The sequence below is a fragment of the Leucopleurus acutus genome, assembly GCF_964270905.1.
Source record: "Leucopleurus acutus genome assembly, chromosome: 5".
NCBI lineage: Eukaryota > Metazoa > Chordata > Mammalia > Artiodactyla > Delphinidae > Leucopleurus > Leucopleurus acutus.
Window position 1 is genome coordinate 107,268,728 of NC_139147.1, and position 22,794 is coordinate 107,291,521.

General features: G+C 39.1%; 1 pseudogene across 1 annotated transcript; it reads right to left on the reverse strand.

Moving 5' to 3' along the window:
* Window positions 1–9,717: 9,717 nt before the first annotated feature.
* On the reverse strand, window positions 9,718–21,084 carry LOC309962530 (lysosomal amino acid transporter 1 homolog; annotated as a pseudogene). Its single transcript has 5 exons — window positions 21,036–21,084; window positions 18,799–18,883; window positions 15,546–15,609; window positions 12,378–12,473; window positions 9,718–9,788 (listed from the first exon to the last, which is right to left on the reverse strand). The product of its transcript is annotated as a lysosomal amino acid transporter 1 homolog (transcript).
* Between the last annotated feature and the right edge of the window lie 1,710 nt (window positions 21,085–22,794).

Sequence of the window (22,794 nt, forward strand, 5' to 3'; positions counted from 1 at the left end):
TTGCCTCAGGGAACAAGTGATGGTGCCTAAAGAGGAAAACAAGGCATTTTCTCTGATTTGTTCAAAAGCCCAACCCTCAAAGGAAAATTGAAAGGATGCTAGTGCAGAAACAGAACAACAGAGTTTGTGGGAATGCTTGACTATGTAAATGCAAGGCTTGCTGTCCCGGGAGATGAGAAGAGATTCCCTAGAGCAGAGGAAGGGACATTGAGGAGTAGATGCTGGGGGCCTTGAGGGAGGGGCAACTGCAAAGGAAAACACAGTGGAATGGATGAAACCCATCCGTCTTTCCTGGGCAGAGTGTGGGGAGTGGCAAGAACCCAGGGTAGAAATGGCTGCCTCATATATCAACATACGTCTGCCAGAGGCAGCCGCATAGCTCACCCCTGCCCAGGGTTGGTGGAAGCAGCAGACTCATCTTGTGCCTGGGAGATACATGAAAATTAATAGGTGCCTAAAACCTTGCAGGGGGTATGAGGGTGACACAACAGCAAGGACCAGACAGGAATGAGGACATTTCAGTGTTGCCAGCAGGAACCCATGATGACTCAGGTTAGATAGACAGGCTTCCTGCTGACCATCCACCCCTGTGCCCCTCTACCATTTAAATTCCCAATAACTTAGTGCAGCCCCTGGAAAGGAGACAGAAAATACTCTTTATTGACTAAAACTAAGATTTGCCTCCTATGGAATGGGAGCTTGAAACAGAAACCAAGTTGAGTTATAGAAAAATAAAGTTTCATTTCAGTTTATGGACAATGCATCTGCTAGGTTTTTATAAAGAGTTTGGTATTTCAGCTTAATTGAGCTTAGCTGGGGGTGGTTCTGGGCAGGGACTTGTTTAGGTAAATAGATTTTCTGTCTTTTGTTCAGGTGGTTTTGTTTTGTTTGTTTGGTTTGAGGGAGTCCAGAGAAAGAGAAGGGGATCTCTTTAAATTGGAGTGGAAAGCAGAAGTGGCTGCTTTGAAGTCACCTATTTGGATCCTGGATTGGCAAAGACTTTTTCTTGATAAGCTAATAAAGTTTGATAAAATTAGAAGCGTAAGGATTAAAATTCTTTGGTATCAAATTTAACCTTGCTCTTAAAGCTGTTATAAAAGTTTGAAAAGTTGAATGTAATCAGTGATTTTTCAACCCTAGCTACATGTCACAATCATCTTTGGAACTTTTTATAAATAGACATACCCAGGACTTACCCCAGAATCTTTCCTTTTGGGGCCTTGTACTTAACAGCCTTTCTGGGTAATCATTTTCTAAAATTTCACGAGGCTCTAGAATAGCTAGTGTGGATGGAGGCCTGAGAAACCTCTTCTAAAGCAGCAGGCTACATGCATTATCAAAACCCATGGGCATGCTCATTACTGCATTTATTCACAAATATTAAGCACCAGTGATTTTATAGGCTTTCCAGGAATTACCATATACAGATAAACCGGCTTTTAAGACTCACATGCAAGGTAAAATGCTGTTTCAATTTCAACACCTCAATGCGAGAAGCATCACATAAACCCAAAGATGAATTAAAGTCTAGGTTCTCCCTCATGAGTTAGGCAGTATCCAAGGAGCGTCGTCAGCCACGCCTGGGAGCTGGTCACATTCATACAGATGACAGCCACGAGGGACTTCAGCAGGTGCCCAGCAGCCTGTTCTGACAACTCCAGACTAGCTAACATCTCTAAAATGCTGCTTTGATCATGGCACTGTTCCAAAGCCTTCAGTGAGTCCCCATGGCCCACAGGCGGCCCTTAAGGCCCAAGGCTCTGACCTACCTTTTCTAGCCTATTCTTCTACTACCCTACAGTAACCCTCCTCCAGCCAAACAAGTCTTCTTACTAGATCTCAAATACGTACCCACCTTTAAGCCTTGCTCTTCCATCTGCCTGGAAGTTCCTTCCTCTAACCTTGATCTACTGCTAACCTAACCATCCTGTCAAGCCCACATCATATATTCCCTCCTCCATAGAGCTTTCTGTATTCGTTTGTGAGGGTTGTCATACAAAGTCCCACGGACTGGGTGGCTTAAATAACAGATATTCTGGAGGTTATAAGTCTGAGAACAACGTGTCAGCAAAGTTGGTTCCTTCTGGAGGCTGTGAGGGAAGGATCCGTGCCAGGCCTCTCTCCTTGACTTATAGATGCCATTTTTTCCCTGTGTCTTCATATCGTCCTCCCTCTGTCCATGTCTGTGTCCAAATTTCCTCTTCTTATAAAAAGACCAGGATTAGGGCCCACTCATTTTAATTTAATTTTACAGACCTATCTCCAAATACAGTACAGTCTGAGGCACTAGGGGTTAGGACTTCAACGTATGAATTTTCGGGGGGACACAATTCATCCCATGACAACTGCCTTCCATTTGCTCATTTCAGCCAGAAGTGACCTCTCTTCCAGTGTGCTAATTGTCTCCACTGCACATAACATTTAGCAGCAACTGGACTTCTCTCTTTTTTTCCCAACTAGGGACTGTCACATTGCACTCTGCATGGTAAGAATATACTAGAGTGGAAGCTGCTTAATGACCCCCACCTACAAATTCTGCAGATGAGTGATCACTTCCACCCCTGTAAGCCTCTCTGCTCCTTGCCACCAACACCAAGGGTCAACCAAGAGCAGGCCTCTCCCTGCTCTGACTGGTTGAGTTGTAAATTCACCAAGAATTGATTTTTTTAACTTCAGTATACTTAATTTACAATATTAGTTTCACGTATACAGCATAGTGATCCAGAATTTTGGCCGATTATATTCCATTACAGGCTATTACAAGATAATGGGTATAATTCCCTGTACTATACAGTATATCCTTGTTGCTTATCTATTTTATATATAGTAGTGTGTATCTCTTAATCCCATACCCCTGATTTGTCCCTCCCCACTTCCCTCTCCCATGTGGTAAAATGACAAGTTTGTCTTCTATGTCTGTGAGTCTGTTTCTGTTTTTGCATACACATTCATTTGTATTATTTTTTAGATTCCACATATAAGTGATATCATACAGTATTTGTCTTTCTCTATCTGACTTATTTCACTAGATGTGATATTCTCTAGGTCCATCCACATTGCTGCATATGGTGGTATTTCATTATTTTTTATGGCTGAGTAATATTCCATCATATATATATATCTAGACATAGATATATAGATACATATATATAAATATATATCACATCTTCTTAATCCAATCACTGGTGGGCACTTTCATTGCTTTCATATCTTGGCTATTGTAAACAGTGCTGCTATGAACATTGGGGTGCATGGATCTTTTAAGAATCAGTTGTTTTTGATTTGACACCTGTATGTGACCTGTTGGACTTAATATATTTACACAATTTAACTAAATATTATGTGAAGCCATGAAAGATGAGTGCAAAAGGAGGAATTGTTTTTAGGAAAATGAAGATGGCTGCTTTGGAAAGGCTTGCCAAAAGGGAGCTCCTAAAAATATTGTTATACTATGTGTGAGTGAGAGCTGTAAGACTCCAGCGAAAAAACAACAATTACAACCTGGAGGCCTCTGCTTTCAGAGTATTCTACGAGCATCTTTAAGTTCTTGCTCTAATGTAGCTATAACTTCAAAGGAACCCAAAACGGGGAATTGTATAAATGTGGTTTGTGAAAGACAACTCCAATATCAGAGCCAGATTTAAAGAAAAGAGTTTTCCCCTCCTGCATCAAGTGATTCCTGAATCAATACACAGTTTTATATTTTAAGTTCAAGGAAAATGTTTATAGTATGTATGTCTTAGTTTTCTAAAAATGTCTCTTCATTTTATTTACCGTTTCCAGTCAATGATCCGACTCCCCATCCCTCTTGCACAAGCTAAGAGGGACCCCCCTGAATGAGCTGCCATGTCAGTAAAGGATGGTACTGAGGTGTGGTTTTCATAAACAAAGAAGGTACAACAACTGCCTGCAGGATTTGTAAACTCTGGGCAGCAGCCGATAGACCTAAGGCTTGAGGAATAATAAAGTTTCTTTCCAAACAAAGGGCTCCAGGCCACTGCTGCTGCGGCACAGTCCTGAACAGAGACACACTGTCTGGAGAGTGGCTGCCGTTGTTATCACAGCCCATCACCTCTCTGGCCAGGAGAGGAATGTCTGTACTGGGGTCCCCTCCCAGCCACACCCACGCCCACCAGTCAGTCCACTCCACGGTGTTTCAGCCAGTGTTTATGGAATGCCTGCTCACACCAGCCAATTCCACCTTGAGAACCTTTGCCATCTTTTCCAGAACCAGTTCCCTACACAGTTGTATCAATATGTTACCACAGCATCCCCCCCCCCCCCCCGCCGCGACCCTCCAGGAAAAGAAATATTTTACAATTACCCACAACAGAAGGGATGCCTAATCCTCACTCAACCCCACCCCCTGGCCCCCATCTGCTTTAAGAGAGCAGGGTGCCACACAGAACACATCAGTAATTTTTGTTATTCTGTACATTAAAAGATAAGAACCACTGCTGTGTTAAATCTGAGATACAGGAAATTAATCTGCATCCCACCCTCACCCATTACTTATCTAGAAGCCTATTTCCTTTCATTCTCCAAGCTCTTTCTCATTCTTGTTTCCCTTTTCTGATCTTTGCCTTCCTTGTCTCCTCCCTGGCTTGCTTGCTTTCCTTTATGTCCTACACCCAAAGGAATGAAAACAAACAAACTCTGGAGTTGAATACAGAGAATAGCCAAAGAATTCTAAAGCTGGAAAGACTATTTTAGATGTAATTCAGTTCCATCCATTATTTTTTTTTGAAGTTAATGTACTTTATTATTATTATTTTTTGCATCTTTATTGGAGTATAGTTGCTTTACAATGGTGTGTTAGTTGCTGCTGTATAACAAAGTGAATCAGCCATATGCATATATATGTCCCCATATCCCCTCCCTCTTGAGCCTCCCCCCCACCCTCCCTATCCCACCCCTCTCGGTGGTCACAAAGCACCGAGCTGATCTCCCTGTGCTATGCGGCTGCTTCCCACTAGCTATCTATTTTACGTTTGGTAGTGTATATATGTCAATGCCACTCTCTCACTTCGTCCCAGCTTACCCTTCCCCCTCCCCGTGTCCTCAAGTCCATTCTCTATGTCTGTGTCTTTATTCCTGTCCTGCCCCTAGGTTCTTCAGAACCATTTATTTTTAGATTCCATATATATGTGTTAGCATACAGTATTTGTTTTTCTCTTTCTGACTTACTTCACTCTGTATGACAGACTCTAGGTCCATCCACCTCACGACAGACACCTCAATTTCATTCCATCCATTATTGACAAGCAAACTAAAGTGCTAAGAGATGGAAGCTAGTTATGGCAGAATTCTTTGGCTCTAGGAATTCCTGTTTGCAGCTTTCTGGTTGGTACTGCTACAGGGACTGACTAAAGCAAAGACCATGTTGCACTCTTTGGATTCACTGAGGACCCTTCCTCTGAAGAATAGCAAATCTGAGATGTCCTGTGTGAGATGGCTCTGTCACCCAGAAAAGGTTTTAAAACCATCAGTAGACTGCAGTGACATTCATGTCTCCTCAATTCTGAAATCACATATAGGCACAGTGAGGGCTTATCTGAAAATTTTATTTAATAAGGTGTCTGATGTATCTCCACACCAGAAGAAGTTCAATAAACACCTCCATGGGATGCACACGTTTTACATCCTCACATCTAAAACAGCCCCAGAACTCTCAGGAGAGCACTAATAAAAGACAGAGAGTACCGCTTGCTAGGACCATGTGTTATTCTTGTCAGCACCCTGGATCACATGCAAATCCATTTTCTCTTGAGGAATGGACATTTTTCTCAGTTTAAACAAGAATAAAATTCATCTTTTGAATTCTCTGAAGATTTCCCCTCCTCTGTGTATCTATTTATTATTTGTTTGTTTGGTTTTGTTTCATAGTTGGCCAAAGCACTTCCTGCCTTTGCCCTTGAATTTCTCATCTAAGAGATACTCTACCTTTGGCCCAGGAATTTCTGGAATTAAGTCATGGCTGAGAAGTGTTTTCCCAACATAAAATTCTATATTATGGTACAAGTAATAAAAAATACTAGAGAGAGCTCCTCATTCTTTTTCATCTGGTAATCAACCCCAGGGGATAGCATATTCATTGCTTTTCTTTCTTTTAAATAAAGGGTAAGTTTCGCAATTAAGAAATGGAGTGAAATTGTACTAACTCTCTCTCTCATCTAGGGTCAAATAGACCATGAGGAGGTGTTATGCCACTGGCATCCAACATTAGTTCGGATCAAGGTGACTCAATGAGAGGAAGAAGTGAGGGGAGAGAGAACCCCAGTCACCTTTTCAAGCTGGCTGAACTCAACTTGGCACCTCCAGGGCCTGAAATCGCCCTGCCATTCCTCAGCAGAGCTACAAGATCCAGGTATGATATGGATGTAACATGGGCTCTGAGATTCCACCCAGCGCTAGGGCGTGCTGCCAGCAGAGGACAAGGGAAGCACTAAATGCAGAGATCTGACCTAAAGTTGAGGGAGGAATGGAGTGAACACCCTTAAACTCAGCCATGGAATCAGAAATCAAAGCAGAAAGCTGGGGGTCAAAATGAATCCAAATCTCATTCCCTCTCCATTTAAAAGAATTTTAAAAGAGTTTTCTAAGAGCAGAAACTGCCACCAAGGGTGTAGCAGTCAGGCTGGCTATGGTCTGTGACTGGTCTGACAAAGACTAACTCTTACCCAGATGTCCAATAAAAACACTTAGCAAGTATCATTTCCATAAGGCTTTGTCTACTCGAAACACAAGCCAATTGTTTGGGTCCAATTTATGAAGCAAGGTCTTACGAAGGTTATGGGGTGAGGAGGCCTGATGACAACTAAATTGCCTTAAATGGAGCTCAAAATACCACCTTAAACATTCTCCTCTCCCAAGAAATGCTTAATCATAAATCAAGTGACTCAAAATGTATTAAAAATGACAAATAGAGGAAGCACTTACATCTCATTTTTTTCTTTTAATTCACCAATGCATCAAAGTTTTCTGAAAGATATTATTCCACACACAAAAAGATGAAGTGCACCAGGAATGCAAGATTCCAGGGATAAAAGAGGAGATTAAAAATCAAATGGTGGACCAGGCTTCACGCTGAAAATTATTCTGAAAATAGACATACTCAATTTAAGACAAGGAGATGAGGACTCTCTGCTCTGAACTTGTAAGGAGTGGTGAATCTCACAATAATTGGACACGTGTTTTTCATCTTAGAAGAACTTATGAATCCATTTTAATGCATTAAAGTTCATGGATACTATTTGTCCACAAGTAAGCTTTCTCCTCCTTTTCCCCACTATGCAAACGTTAATGGGGTTTTGATTCAGTGGGGAAAAAACCTCCCCAAACTCACTAATGTTCCCTGAATTGCCGTTAGGCTAGCTCTAGAAGGAATTTTAAAGCATGTGCTAAATGAAACTTTCTGTCTAAGAATATTTAATATTCTAGTACTTTTAAGAAACAAGTTATTTTTATGTGTCCCTACTTTTATTGGTAGAAATTCATTCTCAGCAATAAGAATTATGAAGTGCCTAACTCAAGATGCTTATCTGTCTGGACCTGGAATAGATTAGAAAGTGGATCAGGCAGAAAAGTCCAGCCTGGCAAATCATCATACACCTCTTCAAAATGTACTGATTCTGAGCCCTTGGAGGGCTCCGTGTGGAAGGAAAGAAGAGCGAACTCTCTGGAAACAACTTATTTCTTCTCCCTTCCCATTGATTACAAATACCTAGAATATTCAACTGATTGTCAAGGCAGTGAACCTGATTTTTTTTTTTCCACAATCTTTCAGTCTGATTGGAAACATCTGTTTTTAATTGCATTTGGATTTGAAAACTAATTTCGGGTGAGATTGGGTTCAGGCTCCAATCAAGTTGGAACTGAGAGATTATTGCTTATCCACGCATCCTGAAACTCAGGGAGGCTTGAGGCCAACGATACCACAGTTTCTGAATGCATGCACAAGGCACATGCATTTAGAAATCAAAAAGGAATGGCCTAATTCTCTCAGGGAAACTTCTTTAAGGCCAATGATTTGGGGTTTTAGGTTACAGCTTTTCGACTCAGGATTCGATTTTGGGAAAGGTCAGTTGGAGGACAACACCCTCCCATGCATTCCAATCCATGGAGCAGGAGATTAAGTATTCATATGCTCAAATCAAAATAAAAACAGTATTTTGGGTTGTTCATTGACGAGATATAAATCTAGCCCACTCCCTCAATTTGAAAGACGTTGAAACAAATAACACTGTCTCCTAACACAATGGCATGGGGTTCTCTGCCCTTCATCTTACTAGAAGTAGAAGAAAGGAGAATGACTCAAGAATCCCCCTTTGTGCGGCTTCTGGGACTGCCTTTCCCACTCCTGGGCCTGCTAGGGACAGGGGCTCTGGAGTTGGTCCCAAGTTTGTCACTCACTGAGTATTCCTAGGATCCACTCTCGGCCTCAAGGTATCCAGTTTTAAAATGAGGCTTTTATTTTTCTGCTTCACAGTAAACATTTTGGGAGTGCTCGTTAGTGATCTATGGCAAAGTACTAAAAATCATAAAGGGCTGCTAAAGTGCAAAGAGCTATTTTGATTTTCTTTAATGGCTGGGTCCAAAAAATAACTGTAAAATTCATGCCAAGAATTCTTAAGAGATTATTTGATACTTTGACAACCCCGAATATGAGCCCTAGGTCTCTTACGTTGCAATTCTGAATGACAACTAGTGTCAATTTTATCAAGCTGATCAACAATAAGCACCCCTATGTTTTCTGAAACTCCAACATCAATGAGTAAAAGAACACAAATATTTCAATTTGATTACATAGCTATTATACATTTTAATAAGCTAACATGTTTAATAAGCTAAAATGAAGAGTGCCCTCATATTTGTTCCTTACATTCAAAGGGTGTAGGTTTAAATACTATGGCTAATTTTCATTAAATTCATTACCCAGTTATTCCAAAAGTTGTATTACCATAAACTATTCATTCCTAAGAATCATTTTTATTGACACAAGGAAGAACACTAGTTACCATTTATGAATTCTAAGTGTTCTCTGGAAGGGTTTTCAGCAGTGAAAAAGCCCTTTTTCTTAATACCTGCCATTACAATCTAACAAGAATTTCATATCTAAAATACATCACTTTCAATGCTTAATCTTGGCTCAACTTTTTTATCTGATGAACCAAAGAAAACCAAGGAACTTGCATTTGAATTTGATCTCCTGCTACAATGCTAATAACCTAGAACACTTTGGAAAAAAAGAGAGCTTTCTTTATAAATGAATATCTAGACTTTAAAAATGAAATGGCTATACCATTAGCTATTTACACTTCTTAGAAGAGGCCAGGGCTTCCCTGGTGGCGCAGTGGTTGAGAGTCCACCTGCCGATGCAGGGGACACGGGTTCGTGCCCCGGTCCGGGAAGATCCTACATGCCACGGAGCGGCTGGGCCCGTGAGCCATGGCCGCTGAGCCTGCGCGTCCGGAGCCTGTGCTCCGCAACGGGAGAGGCCACAACAGTGAGAGGCCCGCGTACCGAAAAAAAAAACAAAAAAGAAGAGGCCATAAAAAGTACGTGTTTATCTCCAAATGGCATTCTGATGACAAAGGGTACCAAAAAAAAGTCAGGAAGTAAGACTCCAAAACTCCCAAGAAGCCAAGGAAGATGATGCACAATGCAGGTGCTCCTGTGACACTGGGCAGCTGGTGCCTTTAAACCCACACTGAGTCCCTATGTGCAGTTCCCAATCACAGCCAATGCAAACAGCAAAATGGAGTCCCCTCAGTAGACCTTCTTTGGTACTAATAGGAGTCAGGATGGTTATTAGTTGTTCTTTTCACTATACAATCCATCACCTCACAAAAGTTTTAAATTGTATTTCTTTAGAACTTATGACATCTTTTAAAATCTTTTATTTATTTATTTATTATTGAAGTATAGTTGATTTACAATGTTGTGTTAGTTTTGGGTGTACAGCAAAGTGATTCAGATATATATATACAATATAAATACATATTCTTTTTCATATTCTTTTCCATTATGGTTTATTATAAGATATTGAATATAGTTCCCTGGGCTATACAGTAGGACTTTGTTGTTATCTGTTTTATATATAATAGTTTATATCTGCTAATCCCAAACTCCTAATTTAACCCTCTCCCCCACTTTCCCCTTTGGTAACCATAAGTTTGTTTTCTATGTCTGTGAGTCTATTTCTGTTTTGGAAATAAGTTCATTTGTGTCATATTTTATTTATTTTTTAATTAATTAATTAATTAATTTTATTTTTGGCTGTGTTGGGTCTTCGTTGCTGCACACAGGCTTTCTCTAGTTGTGGTGAGCAGGGGCTACTCTTTGTTGTGGTTAGGGGGCTTCTCATTGCGGTGGCTTCTCTTGCTGCGGAGCACAGGCTCTAGGTGTGTGGACTTCACTAGTTGTGGCACACAGGCTCAGTAGCTGTGGCTTGCAGGCTCTAGAGTGCGCAGGCTCCGTAGTTGTGGCGCACAGGCTTAGTTGCTCTGTGGCATGTGTGGGATCTTCCCGGACCAGGGCTCAAACCCATGTCCCTGGCGTTGGCAGGCAGATTCTTAACCACTGTGCCACCAGAGAAGTCCCCTGTATCATATTTTAGACTCCACATATAAGTTATGTAATATGGTATTTGTCTTTCTCTGACTGACTTACTTCACTTAGTATGATAATCTCTAGGTCCATCCATGTTGCTGAAAATGGCATTATTTCATTCTTTTTTATGACTGAGTACTATTCCATTGTATATATGTATCACATCTTCTTTATCCATTCATCTGTCAGTGGACATTTAGGTTGCTTCCATGTCTTGGCTATTGTGAATAGTGCTGCTATGAACATTGAGGTGCATGCATCTTTTTGACTTAGAGTTTTCATCTTTTCTGCATATATGCCCAGGAGTGGGATTGCTGGATCATATGGTAACTCTATTTTTAGTTTTTTTAAGGAACCTCCATACAAATTGCTCTTGATACAAACTGCTAAAATGTCTTCCAGAAAGGGTATAATAATTTATACATCTACTTAGCAGAGTATGAGTGTGCCAACAAGCCCTGCCCTTATCAGCTTTGATCCCTACAGCTTCTTTGTATTTGCTCTTTGATAGATGAAAATGGTCTATTACTTTTGGTCTATTCATTTTGCATGTGTTCAATTCCTAGAGAGGTTAAATTATTTTCCACGTATATTCTAATTATTTCTATTTCTTCTTTAATTATCTGTTTTTAAGTCCTATGTAAATTTTTCTATTTAACTTTTTTCCTTCTCAGTTATGGAGATTCTTATTAACATTCTGTTATTCACCATATGTATTTCCTAATATGTCCTTTATATTTTGGTTTTATATCTATATTTGATGTCCAGACATGTCAAATATTTATAGTTAATTCTATAAATATTTCTTTTCTCATCCATTTCCTTCAAGATTAAAAAGTACTAAGTTTTAATATTTAAAATGTCTTCTGTGTGTGATACTGGTGTCAGTTAATGCCCTTTTAAGTGTCATTTAGCACCGATCTCTTAGCTCCATTATTGGATCAGGAGTTAGTAAATTACCTACTATGAAGCTGCCTTTGGGCTCATTTTCAAGACAGTTCTGAGGGAGAGACTATAGTAACCTCCTCTGAAGAAAGTTTTGTTTCCATGAAGCTTCTTTATTCAGAGTCTGCAGTGTGCTTCCCTGTTGCTAATTACTGGGTTATTTATTCCTCTTGATAGATATATATATTATACATTATATATATTGCTTTTGCAATACTTCATTTCAAAATATTGACAAACATATAAGAATATTTGGAACACGTAGAAATTCAAATGTATTAGTTAGAGAAAAATATTATTTTATTCCCACTAAGCATTCAAAAATTTAAAGTGTTCAATTTCCAGGACCTGACAGAATGAGAGAATATATTTGAATGGAAGTTCAAATAATCCTTGGATGGTTAAAAAATCGGGAAGATAAAATGCACATCCCCAAGTTGAGTCCTTTTTGGGTCGCCACAATGAAGTACATTAGCTGCAAAACGCAAGGGAATAGTGAGTTTTTCAAAAGTTGAAACAACCACCATATCTACTCCAAATGCTTTGTATAATTTACTGTGATTTCATTATATTGGTGTTAATATGCAAGCCCAGCAAAACAGACCGAGACTAAAATTCTGGTTGATCTGTATTCTGTTGCCTAAGCCGAAAGGAGCTTAACAAACAAAACAATCTGAGCGAGAATCAATTCAAGACTGTGACTTCCATATTTTTGGTCCCAAATGCACTCCTCAGAATTCCAAGTCATCTTCCAAAGGTAGAGAAAGAGATAAGAAGCACTTTTGATTGATCAGAGCATACAGAGCAAATGATGTACTTACATTTCTGTACAGTTAGGGGAATTGAGATCCTAAGTAGAATATACAAGAGAGATGGCCACAAATAAAACCTGCCATTTCAATTATGCCAAGAGCATCCTAATGCAGGAAGAATGATAGCATTAGGGGGCAATTAAAGCACACATTAGAATCTAAGTATTTTAAAGGAAATTGGGAGTCATTAAACAGAACCAGTGTGGAAATTTTTTTTCCGTCTTTGTTATTTTGGAGACCAATGAATATTAAGCATCGTCTTCTAGGATGGGTAGTAGTCCCCAGTCAGGTAGCAAAATCACTCACCTTTCCACTTGGATATGCTAAGTTGTTTTGAATAATGGCAATTAAAATTTTTTCTTAAATAACTTCGATATAGGTTTATTTACCCGATTTCCATGTGGATTTCTGGGTCAGCCCCATGGAACCCCTTCTTTGACCAGTATAAAATCATCTGCCTGGAGGAGGGATTATGTAGGCATGTTCACTGGCAGTTCTACTCACTTTGGGTCAGGCCTTCCTGCCCACCAGCCTCTGTTCCATGAGGGGAGAAGATGCCCTCCGATTTTCACGTATCTGGATTTTACAAAGCCCTGACTGATTTTGGTATACCAAAGTTCACTAGTTGTGAAATCCCAAAGGCTTGAAGTTTCTTAGATGTAATTTGACAAGTTAATAAAAATTATTTCATGATTTTTTTTTTATTGGGAGAACATGGAAGGGGGTGGGGATTGCGTCCTAGCACACTCTCATTTCTTCTTTGAAATAAAATGTTTCCTAGACTAACTTTAGCACATCCACAACATCTTTGCAGAAGTTATAAGATTAACAACAATGAAAAACTCTGCAAAAACATTTCTAAAGTGACTCATAAAATGGATCTAAAGGAAAGAGCTTATCGCTCTCAAATGAAGATTCCCTTTTTCACTCCTGTTGAAGTCCCATGTCGATTCTTCATCAGTAACACTGAGTATTGCCACTGACAGCACAATGAATGCCAGTACCCCAATCACACATAATTCTGCAGGCTTCTACTCCCTAGTGCTTAGAAACAAACAAACAAGGCAATGGTGAACAAACGCCACAAGCTACTGAGCTGATACCCGGCAGCACACTGAAAGGAATTACTGCAGCTAAATAGTCCTTATCTGGTAGTTAATCTCCAGATTACCTGTGCCTCTGGAATGGCTCCACAATAAAAGGTATCCAGGAGAAAAGAAAAGAAAAACGTATGTCCTTTTCTTAGAACTCAGTATCACCAAGTCCATCTGAGACCAGAGTAGCCACTGGTAGAACGTGATGGACTGTGGTAATTGGCTAGATCAATTATAGGAAAGGAAAGTGCTGTTTAATTGCCCAGCTACATGCTTATAAGCTCAGTGCCTCCATACTAGCGCTGGCAGGCCTTGGAAGAGGACAGAAGACAGGAATGAGAACACTGCAGAGATGGAGTGGGAAGACATTGCAGGAAAGGAGAGAGGAGATGAAATGTGGTGTGAGTGGCAGCAACAGTCAACGGAAATTAAAAGCAGTAACAGAGAGGGTGATCTAGGCCTCTGAGAGAAGGAGAGAGGCAGCCAAAAGACCTATTCTTGAGACGGAGAAAAAGCAGTGACCAAGAGAAACCTAGGCACCACTGGAACATGCCACGCAGAGGTCCTGTCATGGGGGAAAGAGGAGTCACTTAATCAACAATTCTTAATAAACACGTACATTTCAAGATGCCAGGAATGCAAAACTGAATACTTCATGCTGGTGCTCCAAGATGCTATAAACCAAGGCATTACATCCTAAGGACCACATCTCCTATATCTGCATCTAGATCACTCAACCTCCAGTCAGCAGTGCCAGCCAAGGTACAGTTTGGAAAGCTCTCCAAGGAAAAAACAAAAAGCAGCTGGTCCATAAACCGTTAACCATACAGAACAGAACGGCTCCTTCTCCATGGGCACTGGCTGGCCCTGGTCTTACTCCACCAGGTAATAATAGAAGCAAGAGAACGTCCAGGAATGAGGATCAAATTGAATACTCTTGTTTAGGGAGCTAGGAAATACTGGGATGTAGAACCTTAACAAATGTGACAGACGACACCAAAAATAAAAACAAACATACAAAAACCTATGTTGAAATAGAAAACTTGGTGCCTTACAAATCAGACTAATGTCCACCAGGGGTTACTAGGGGCAGAGTTAAATCCATGCAGTTTTAACTTCTGCATTCAATTTTTAATTTTGTAGTTATGTTACATCTGTATTAGGGTTGTTAGTATCAAGAGACACCAGACACCCAGATGTCTGACTGCAAGATTCTGGGTAAATCATTCCCACTTTAACATCAAATTGATGAAGCATTTATTTTAAAACATTTGTGGAGTTGTAACTGCAAAGGTAGAACTCACAGTTTTTTACATATTACAACCACATGTTAAGACAATAGACTTCAATAAAAAATTACCTTCAAACACATTTTGTACTTGGGGGATTTGCTTTATCCCTTAACACTCCGGGTGAGAGGAACAATTGAGCCCACGTTCCTTAGCAAAACTTCATTTTCTTTTGAACACTGCATTGACCCTAAGTTTAACATCATTCCAAATTCAGTCTATTTTCCTTGCACAAGATATTGCAACCAAGCAAAACTCTGTCCCAGAAACCTCATAAATTGTATGAGCTGCTCAATTTAGGCCTGAGGGAGTAAACTGAAGAGAGCTTAGCCTGTCATATTGAAATTCAGGATTAGTTCTAGATTGATTGAACTAGTGATGATGGTGACTATGTGTATGTATACATACACACACACCCCTATATCCCATTATTTTAGCAATTTTTTTCCCCAAGTAGTCCTTTGCTTTAGTTCTTGATGCCCTGCTTCATTTAATATATTTAAAGTGGGTTTGGTGTTGGGGGGAAGGGGGAGCAGGGCAGGAAACTGAATGAGCATCCTCTAAGTACCAGCTTTACTGGAAACATCCACATATTTTATAATTCATTCCATTCCACCACTCTTCACCAAATGCCTGCTATATGCTAGGTCCTAGGGACTCAATATTGAACAGACAGAGGCGGGCCCTCTTTTTATGAAGCTGTGATTCATGTGACACCAGTTAAACTGTGAATCAGTCAGATAAATTCCTGATGTCACCTTATTTTGATTTTGAAATCCAACACCTCTACTTACCAGTTGTGTGGCCTTGGTCCCATTTATCCATGCCTCAGTCTGCTCATCTGTATAACGGAGGTTTCTGTGAAGAGTAAGCGAGAGCAGAGAGCACATGTAAGAGGCCTAGCACAGAGCCTGGTGCACAACTGGATGGTGTCCCCTGCCTTCCTCACAATGGTGCCCAGTGGGCTTTGGAGTTGATTTTGCAGATTTGAGTGAATGCTCCCACCTTGTAATAGTTACAGCCACCAGGGGGCAGTAGAAAACGGGCCTCATGAATCCTGAGGAGAGACTGGCACTATTTTCATTGATAGATGGCTAAAAACAAATTTCATTTTTGTATTGGCTCATCAATGAACAAATGAAGAAATGAAAAAACTAAACAGTCATTGAAAGAAACAGTGATCAAAGCAAAAGTAAGAATGATGATATTCAGTTACTTGACAAATATATGCTGAGGGTCTATTCTGGGCCAGCGTCTAAAGATAAAAATAGTACCTGTTCTACCAAGTGGTGTGAAGGTTGTCTGAGTTACAACAGTGCTGACAAGCAGTAAACACTTAGGAGCCCTTTGCAGTTATGGTTTTGGGGAGGATATGTTTTTAGAGTAGGCAAGAGATAAAAAGTGGTACTATTTACCACCTATAGAAATCTCTCTAAGAATGTTTGACTTTTCCTGCCAAACTCTCTCTTACCTAGAGGAACCAAAAATTTTCTGATTTATCATTTCTGTTCATTTTTCAATCACACAGACCAACTGAAATAAAAGATAAAATAGCATGGAATCTAAATGTGTCACATCCCAAAATTCTTAAAGGAGTCATAGGGATGATTAAGAGAAATGTTATGTCTTATCAAAGTCTGCCTTATCACATTGAAAATAATTCTAAAATGTTCTATTGATTTTATTTTTTATTTATTTATCTTTATGTATTAATTGAAGTAGAGTTGATTTACAATTCTGTGCCAATCTCTGCTGTACAGCAAAGTGACTCAGTTATACTCATTTAAACATTCTTTATTTTCAATATTCTTTTCCATTATGGTTTATCACAGGATATTGAATATAGTTCCCTGTGCTATACAGTAGGACCTTGTTGTTTATCCATTCTATATATAATAGTTTGCATCTACCAAGCCCCAAACTCCCAGTCCATCGTTCTCCCTCCCCCTTCCCCCTTGGCAACTACAAGTCTGTTCTCTATATCTATGAGTCTGTTTCTGTTTTATAGATAGTTTCATTTGTGGCATATAAGTGATATCATATAGTATTTGTCTTTCTCTTTCTGACTTACTTCACTTAGTATCATAATCTCTAGTTGCATCCATGTTGCTGCAAATGGCATTATTTCATTCTTTTTTATGGCTGAGTAGTATTCCACTGTATATATGCACCACATCTTCTTTATCCATAGATCTGTCAATGGACATTTAGGTTGTTTACATGTCTTGGCTATTGTGAATAGTGCTGCTGTGAACACAGGGGTGCATGTATCTTTTTGAATTATAGTTTTGTCTGGATATATGCCCAGGAGTGGGATTGCTGGATCATATGGTAATTCTATTTTTAGTTTTCTGAGGAACCTCCATACTGTTTTCCACAGTGGCTGCACCAACTTACATTCCCACCAACAGTGTAGGAGGGTTCCCTTTTCTCCACACCCTCTCCAGCGTTTGTTATTTGTAGACTTTTTAATGATGGCCATTCTGACTCTTGTGAGGTGGTATCCCATGGTAGTTTTGACTTGCATTTCTCAAATAATTAGCAATGTTGAGCATCTTTTCATGTGCCTATTGGCCATCTCTATTTTTTCTTTGGAGAAATGTCTGTTTAGGTCTTCTGCCCATTTTTCGATTGGGTTGTTTGTTTTTTGTTGTTATTGTTGTTGAATTGTATAAGCTGTTTGTATATTTTGGAGATTAAGCCCTTGTCTGTCACATCATAAAATGTTCTATTGATTTTTAAATGAGAAAAGTGTCAATTATGAATAGAAGTATTAAAATGAACTGTTACCGATTTTACATTTTTTTTTCTTCTGATTCTTTAACTTATAGTTTGCAAATTGTGAAGGCATGATCATACTCATGTTCATGTAGCAGAGAGCTGCAAAAATCTGGAGTGGTAAATAAGGATGGACATTCAAAAATGTCAAATCCAAAGCCACCATTATCCAACGTCTATAATATGGTGTACGAAGATGACAAAGTTATTTGCATGATTAAATACATTAACAAGATATTTTAAAAGCTCACAATCTTCCACTTTATTTATTTTTTTCACATTTGAATATTGTCACAGAGAGGTTTGCCTGTAGCCACAAACTATTGGTAATGATTACTCTCTTTGTGGACTACCTGTCAGCATCTGTGGATCATTCTTCAGTCTTAGTATAGAAAAGAAAAGGTATCCCCTAATGGCAGCATATCATGTTCAGCTACCTTGAGGCAAGAAAATATTAAAACTGGATGAAGACAAGAAATTAAAACTGAATATAGATTAAAAACAAAAGAATGTCTGAAAACAGAGTGGCCTCTATTCTTGTCTAAACAAGTTGTAACATTAAGAGTGTTGTCAAGGGGCTTCCGTGGTGGCATGGATAAGAATCCGCCTGCCAATGCAGGGGACACGGGTTCGAGCCCTGGTCTGGGAAGATCCCACATGCTGCAGAGCAACTAAGCCTGTGTGCCACGACTACTGAGCCTGCGTTCTAGAATCTGTGAGCCACAACTACTGAGTCCACGTGCCACAACTGCTGAAGCCTATGTGCCTAGAGCCCGTGCTCCGCAACAAGAGAAACCACTGCAATGAGAAGCCCACGCACCGCAACGAAGAGTAGCCCCTGCTCACTGCAACTAGAGAAAGACCGTGTGCAGCAACGAAGACCCAACGCAGCCTATATATATATATATATATATATAAAGAGTGTTGTCAGGGACTTCCCTGGCGGTCCAGTGGTTAAGGCTCTATGCTTCCCACAAAGGGGGGTGTTGGTTTGATCCCTGGATGGGGAACTAAGATCCCACATGCTGTGTGGCACAGCCAAAATAAATTAATTTTTTTTAAAAAAGAGTGTTGTCAGATAAAATACAGAATTTTCATGTAATATTTAAGGCATGCTTAAAAGAAAAGTTAATTACTGTTTATCTGAAAGTCACATTTAACTGAGTGTCCTGTATTTTTATTTGCTAAATCTGGTAAGCCTATACATGAGGACTTCCATGCACACATAATCTTTCACTCTTTAAAGATTAATGCTGAGAAATGTTTAACTGAATAGGCAGGTAGCAACCTATGAAATTTGTCAGGTCCCCACCAATCCAGCACAGCAGAAGTCTCGGAGGGAGTGCTTCATCCACTTTTCATTTCTGTAGACCACTCAGATCATAGAGCTTAATGAGGCGACTAAGTAATAAGTACCAAAAAAACTGGTGAAGTACAGCATTAAACATCCCATTCACTCCCAGTCAAGACACCCTTGTCAAAAAACAACTGGCCGTAAATGTATGGGTTTATTTATGGATTCTCAATCCTATTCCATTAATCTATTTATCTATCCTTATGCCAGAACCAAACTGTTTTGGTTACTGTAGCTTTGTCATAAGTTTTAAAATTGGGAAGTGTGAGTCCTCCAACTTTGGTATTCTTTTTCAATATTGTTTTGGCTATGCAGGGTCCCTTACAAGTCCATATGAATTTGAGGCACATCTTTTCCATTTCTGAAAAAAGGCTGTTGGAATTTTGATAGGGACTTCATCCACTCTGTAGAGCACTTTGTGTAGTATTGCCATCTTAACAATATTAGGTCTTCCAAGCCATGAACATGTAAGTATTTCCATTTACCTAAGTCTACTTTAATTTCTCTTAGCAATGTTTTATAGTGTTCAGTGTACAAGTCTTTTATCTCCTTGGTTAAAATTATTCCCAGGTATGTTATTCTTTGGATCCTATTGTAAATGTAATTATTTTCTTAATTTTCTTTTTGGATAGTACAGTGCAAGAGTATAAGAAGCATAATTGGTTTTTGTGTGTTAATCTTGGACCCTGCAACTCTGCTGAATTCATTTATTAGCTCTAGTAGTTTGTGTTATGTGTGTGTGTTTGTGTGTGTATTCTTTGGAATTTTCTATTTATAGAACCATGTGATCTATGAATAGAGATAGTTTTTCTTCTCCCTTTTCAGTTTGGATGTCTTCTATTTCTTTTTCTTGCCTAATTTCACTGGCTAGAACTTCCAGTACAATGTTGAATAGCAGTGATGGAAGTAGGTGCCATTGTATTCTTCCTCATCTTAGGGAGAATGCTTAGCCTTTCATCATTGAGTACAATGTTTGCTATTGGTTTTTCATGAATGCCCTTTATCATGTTGAGGAAGTTTCCTTCTATTGCTAGTTTTCTGAGTGCTTTCATCATGAAAGGGTGTTGGATTTTATCAAACATGTTTTCTGTGTCAGTTGAGATGATACTGTGGTTTTTTTCCCCTCACTTGGTTAATGTGGTATATTACACTGATTGATTTTCTTACGCTGACCCACTCTTGCGTTTTTAGGTTAAATCCCACTTTGCTGTGTATAATCCTTTTTAATACGCTGTTGGATTCAGTTTGCTAGTTTTGTTGGTGATATTTGCATCTATATTCATAACGGCTATCACTGGTAGTTTTTTTCCCTTGTGGAGTCTTTATCTGGACTTGGTTTTGAGGTAATACTGTCCTCAAAGAATGAATTTTGAAGTGTTTCATCCTCTTCAATTTTTAGGAAGAGTTTAAGCAGGATTAGTATTAATTCTTTTTCAAATATTTGGTAGAATTCACCAGTGAAGCTGTCTGGCCTTAGACTTTTCTTTGTTGGAAGGTTTGAATACTGAGTCAATCTCTTGTTATAGATCTGTTCAGATTTTTGTTTCGTCTGAATCAGTTTTGGTTATTTGTGTGTTTCTAAGAATTTATCCATTTCATCTAGGCTATTTAATTTGTTGGCCTACAGTTGTTCATAGTATTCTCTTTTAATTCATTTTATTTTCTGAAAGGTGGGTAGTAACAATCTACTTTCATTTTTTATTTTAGTTGTATCTTCTCTTTTTTTCTTGGTTAGTCTAACTAAAGATTTGTCAATCTCATTGATCTTTTTAAGGACCCAACTTTTGGTTTATTAAACCCCTCTTTTGTTTTTATATTCTCTAAAAGAATAGATTTTTTTAATAGTATGAAGGACATAGAGAACAGAGAAATCAAGTCTCTAAGGACTCTTGGGAGGGTTTATTTGAAGGGTTAGAATGTAACTGGGCCATTAAATGCCTAAAAAGCAAAGTTTTACTTCACAACTCTTTCCCAAATTGAGAAAGGCCTAAAACAATTTGCCACTTTTGAAGATCTGCTGGTTTAGGAAAAGTGATGCAGTTGGAGAACTTTGGGTGTTTACTTTACCTTTTATTTAGTGGCTTTTTGGTAGTGGTAAACTTCTAAAACGCAACACTGAGGAAAAAAAAATCATACAAGCAAATCAGCTTACCTTTCTGTTCACTGCTTCCAACTTCCTGATCCTTGACAGCATGGAGCATGACTGTTGGTCTGGAATCTGAAATGATACAGTGGCATATCTTATTTATCAAAGTGCTGTATGCTTAGGTCCTAAAGAATGTGTTTTGAAAATGAGTGTGACCAAAAGAAATGGTATTCAAAAGAGAGCTTATGGGTAAAGCCTACCCACATTTCAGACTTAGGGAGGAAAAACAATTCATGCATAAGAGTCTTGGAAGCTTGTCTTAGAATTTGAACATTGAAACCTCTTCTTTTTGACCATTCCTTTAACTTCTTTTAACACATATATTAAAGAATAGAGTAGAGCAAGGAGGAAAAATCTACTTTTTTGAAAAAAGTAGATTTTCAAAAAGTTTTAGGTTATGTTTCATCATCGTATTTTTCATGAAATTCACTGTCCCCCACACAAAATGCAGCAATAAGTTATTAATTGCCTTAAGAGATGTTATCAATTTTATTAGTAAGAAAATTCAGGTCCTATCTATAAAACCACATAGGATTTTGTTTGAAGCTAATAAACAAAAGTTACATTTTTCTTTTTGAAATCACATTTAGCTTTGAGATACAGACACACACATACACGCACACACATGTCACTCTCCATTTTCAACTTCTCAGTAATCTTTTATTGCAAAACCAAAGCTATTTGAAAACGGAGTCTTCAGTTTAATCTTCTGTAAAGTCTCCTGATTGTTCTCTAAATAGTGTAAAATGAGGAAGCTCACACATCTCACACAACCTGCACGTCAGTGTCTGTCCATCACAGCCAGTAACTGTTAGTCACATGGGACAAGTACCACCCAATGTGTCATTAGTAGGCTCTTACTAATATTTCAAATGTGTGGATCTAACACCAGCCTGTTGTGCTCAGAAGTAAATCCCAGATATAAATTATGCATCAAAGATTATACTTGTCTTTAGCTCAGTTCAGCTTTCTGGCTGACCAGCACCCACCAGGTACGGTGGCCCAACAGATTTTACTGGTGTTGTTGATACTTTAAGTAATCTTCAAGAAAATGGCTGATAGTTAAAGTATAAACACGTTTCTGTAGCGGTCCCCACAGCACTTCTCCCACAGTGATGTACAGCTGTGACACCAGGATTTTCTCAGAGATTCTAAGCAAAACCCAGTCTCAGCAGATTGCAATCATACAAATGATCAAAGCTATTAAAATATCAAAAAAGGTAAATATTACCCACTGGAAATTCTGTACTGATCTTCTCACTTGCTTGAAGAACACACTTTCACAACTCTCTCAGGTCATATAAAAATAGTGAAATAAAGTCTGTTGGATGCAAGACACCAATTAAGACAAAGTTAGAAGTACATATCAGATAAAGAATTTCCATAGCAAAAAATATTTCATACCTTGTTCTTCATCTGAGCTGTGCTAGTCAAATACTTTATCACATACTATGTCCCCTTCTCTCTCAAGAGAGTCTGAAATTCATAATAGGGTACAAATGTTTTTGGCCGCGCCAGGCAGCATGCGGGATCTTAGTTCCCCAACCAGGGATCAAACCCGTGGCTCCTGCATTGGGAGCTCGGAGTCTTAACCACTGGACAGCCAGGGAAGTCCCTAATAGGGTACAGGTTTTAGACTTGGTGGTGTCTGATCACCACATACAAATTGCCAAGCACACAGTTCTCAATGCCAGACAATGTAGGACAGGCATGGTAAACACTTCTACCCCAGCAGTCAGTGATGTGAGGTCTAGGGCCACAGTCT